Genomic DNA, 4,592 nt, shown 5'->3' with positions numbered 1-4,592 from the left:
ACAAATAACTATAAAATCATAACCAAGAGATAAAAGGAAAATTATCTCGGAGGTGTTGCAATGAAATCGACGGTCGTGGAAGTGGTTTCGGCGGCCGCTGCTGGTTCCATCTCCAGGAAATATCGAACTCTTCCGGCAGTCACCAATATGCATCTGCGATAGCCTTGTTAAGATCAGTTTCTAGCTCCTTCAACTTCATCTTGATCTTGAATGTTGCTCGTCTTCGTCTTCTCTTCGCTTCATCTCTACTTCCATCTTTAGCATCCTCGTAAAATACCAGAGTAAGATATATGTGGACTGTAATGTGATATGTACCAAATACACCATAAATATGCTCATAATCATACTAAAACTATGTTATTACACTTGTTGTAGACGTGTACATCATCTATTTAGGACGCATTAATTTGTTCATGAGCCTAACCATCTTCAACTGATCGTTCACTGACATGTTTTCAAACTTCATGCCAGAAAAATCATCCATCGACGGCCGATTGACTTTCCGCTTCATTTTCTCCTCATCTATAACTTATGGACAGTCTGACATGCTCAACGTTCTGCAAAAGATATGCACTGCCTCTATAGGAAGGGGCTACTGAGTGTGAAATGTTTGCCAATGACATGATAGCACCGTCATGTTGGGGCATATGCAGTAAGGTCCGGGGTTTGCTAGCATGTCATTCTTATATTCATCCATCACACAGTTAAAGGCCGGTGCAGACTTTGTGGTGCAAACAAGATAAAGATGTTTGCACCGTTAATAAGACTAAACTATGTCTCTAAACTCTAGTTGTGTTTTCCCTTTATATGACGAACCTGATTAAGAAGTAACATATGATACTCATCAAACAAAGAGTCATGTTGTCATGTGGTCTAGACAAGTATCGCTTCTGTACCGCATGAGCCCCTTTGAACCTATTAAATAAAAGCTCATAGTTTACATCAATGCATGCAATTTGTATAATAAAATGGAAGCACAAATTGTACAAACAATGATCAATTCACATTCACAATTTTTACCCCTGGTACATGTTTGTAGAGTTTTCCTGGCCTAGAGACGCTTCATTTGTCCATGCAGAGACAAGTATGCCCTTTATGGATTCAACCAACTTGTTTGTAGATATGCATGTACCTTTTGTAGATCACACCAATCACGCTTCAGCTTCTCGAGATTAAACAAATATTCTCATTTTGTAGGGTTGTAGTGATAACACTTTGGAGCCGGAACCAAATCGGAATCGGCCGTTACCGATTCCTGTTCCATATATTGGAGTCGTGGACCTGACGAATGTTTTAGTTATTTATAATAAAAAAGTACATTTTGCTATAAAATTTAAATATTTCTAGTTACACTATTTTATTTATTGAAAAACAATTTTTTCATTAAGAAACTGTTTTTTTTAAAACCTTGGTTCAACCGGTTCCAACTCGGAACCGGTTGAACCGGGTACAAAACTGGCTGAAACCAGGGTGAAACTGGTGGTTTCAGAATCGTCGGTTCCGGTTGGAACTGACCCAGCCGGTCACGATTCCGGTTCCTAGTTTCAAGAAACCGGGAACAGGCTCCTAGTTTCATGATTTATACTATACAAGGTTTGAGGAATTATACTTACACATTGGTCGAATACGTGGAGTCGAACAAAATCACGTATGTGAACTCCCTAAGAATTCAGATCGCATCCGAGCTTGCGAAAAATATATATGTGATCTTGTTTGTTTTTGGATCGGATATGTGCTCTACGTAATAATTCTTCTCCTGACACATTTTGAAGAAATCTTGTATAATTGTTCTTCCCTCCATTACCTCCCTCTTAAACTTTTGATTGACGTTGTAAACTTGTTTTATGCTCGCGTATTGTCTGGGCTTGCCAACATCATCATTACATACATTGGCTTATCATGGACCTCAACCATTTCTCTCATCTTCTCCAAATCTTTTTTAGTGGGTCGTCCAGCCTATGGATTTTCATGCAAATTATCATAAAGGACATGGTTGTGAGTACCCTTTTGTACAAGAATATTCTATATATCAACCGGCTATTCAAAAACCTATATCGTAAAAGGAAAACCACACTTTATGTCTCTATTTCTGACCTTCTCACTGAGTTTCTTGGTTGGTGTATTCTGTCCATGCCTCTAACAAGCCAACCAAGTGGCGGGCCTTCTTCCTTTTGATCCATTTTCTACCATGTGGTTGACTAGGGTGAAGTTGTGTTCCATGACTTTATCCTTAGCCCATATGATAATATCATCCCGCTTTTCAAAAATAGTATTTGTGATGAAGAACTCTCTAAAGTTAGTTGATTGAACAAGAGGGGCTTCCACACAATTTTTGAAATTGGGGAGTCTGTGCAGAGACCACCCCCACATTTTTGAACCCGAACTCTCATCTTCTTACATAGATGGACCTTCATCTTGTGTTTGATTTCGATATGCACCATCTTCTTCATCTGAAAAGATGCCAATATTGAATTTAGGGATTTCATCAGCCCAATCGAAAACAGAAGTGATTTCTAGAGGTTTATTTGGAACCATAGTGGAGTTAGGAAGTGTTTGTTATTGTTGGAGTACATCCCAACACAAAGAGAAGACCGGTATTTGATCTGGGCTTGGATATGAGTCAGGAACATAACCTTGGTAATAAAGTTGTTTCCCAGTATGATACGAGTCTACTGATAGATATGTATTTGTTGCTATTTGTATACCAGAATGTTACAAATCAGTAACTATTTGTACAATTTTCAAACATTTAAAAAAAATGCTTGTCTTCACTTTCTTTTTCATGTAGCTAAGAGCCAGTTAAGAAAATTTGGACTGACTTCACATAACAAACAACTCACATCAAAAAATGAACCAATAGACAACAAGATACGGAAAAAAAAAGTTTTACAACCAATTTTTTTTCCTTCCAAACTCAATATGAAATTCAACTTCAACAATTTAGAAACATTAAGCTTCCAAATCCTAAACCAAACAATATAGAAAATGATATAAGAGCTCATATAAAGTTTGAAGTACAACCTAGATTATCTAATATCCAACCCAAAGCATACATGTAATTATACTAAACTAACATCAACACTTGAAACTTACCTCATTGTCAAAACTTTGAGAGAAATTTTCTTCATTTTGATAGAACACATTTGGATCATCATCCTCTACATCTTCTTCTTCATGGTGGTGGACATTTGGTTTATCATCATCTAGATCTTCTACCCTTTTTATGGACATTTTCTTGAATTTTGATAGAAAAAACTTCCTCATTGTATGTGTTAGAGAAAGAAGGAAAGGAATAAGTTGAATACAAAGTGAAGATGGTGAAGGATGAGTGAATAAGGTGAATAAATGGTCAAAATTTGGGAAGGCTAGGTTGTAAACTGCAGTCCTGAGCCATTGTAACATCTGGGATCAATATAGGTGAGATTTGACAACCTAGTTGGTTGTTTGTAGAGTAGGATGAGAAACGTCATGAAGCAACTCAAGGCAAAATGTCTCAAAGATCTGTAAATTGAAATGTGATGAATCTGGATTTAAAGGCGATACCATAGAAACTGAGTTGAAAAGCACATTGAAAATGTAACTCAGGTCAGAGCACCTTCAAAATGTAACTCGGGCTAGAGAACTAGATGCATTGCTAGGACACGGACAACCTATGTGCATATTGGCCTATTGCAAATAATTGGGCTAGGTCCAAGAAGTTTCAATGGGATAACTCAACCAAATTGGGAAAACGGGTCATGTAGGCCTAACGGGTCAAATTTCACCGAAATTTATTGCTCCTAACTTCACTTTGACTCTCATCAACCTGGTCTTTGGCTGAAAAATGCATGTGACCCCTAATGTATTGTAGCTGTCATAGATGTGACCTTATCATCATGATATTTCAGTTTTTTCAGTTGAGGATCCGGGACATTGTCTCCTTTTATCATGAAAGGGAGCTGGAAATTTGCATGTGATTCCTATTGCTAGCTAGCTCAACCCTCTCCCCTCCAACTTTAGCTATAAATACGGGGGCTTGTATGAGAGAAAACCCATACCACCACATACTCATCTTTCACTCTCAGTTAGTTTGATATCTTCTTGGATAACTTTGGATCAATATCAGCTTCAAACACCAGATTCAATTTTCACTTTCTCATTTACATTCATAGGTTCTTTTCTTATGAAAGTTTCATTCTTTATGTTTTAGAATTATTCATCTTGCAAGACTATTAGGTATTGTGATGGCACGATTTTATACCGTTACTATATGTCTAATAGTGATGGCAGTTGGAGACGACCAGTGGAGACATGGACAACGTCAACCGTTGCTGAAATTTTCTGTGGCGTTCCTACAACGGAGGTGGAAATTTGTTATGATGAATTATGAAAACATCATTTAAGTTATAATATTTATATAATCAAGCGTTATATGACTACTTTCCTGAGCATGATGAAGTTTTAGTTCATTATGTTTTGGAATACATCTCGGGAAATTTAGGTTGTACCACTATAAACTGGGATGTTATAAGTGACCAGTAGAACGAGTCGACCAGAGTTGGTTTTTCAGCTGGGATCATGGAGTTAAGGTTTAAAATGCTAAAACAATGTTA

This window comes from Phyllobates terribilis, unplaced genomic scaffold (assembly GCF_046119375.1).
Source record: "Phyllobates terribilis strain yellow unplaced genomic scaffold, ASM4611937v1 Scaffold_4363__1_contigs__length_61809, whole genome shotgun sequence".
Classification (NCBI taxonomy): domain Eukaryota; kingdom Metazoa; phylum Chordata; class Amphibia; order Anura; family Dendrobatidae; genus Phyllobates; species Phyllobates terribilis.
This window is presented reverse-complemented; position numbering follows the sequence as displayed.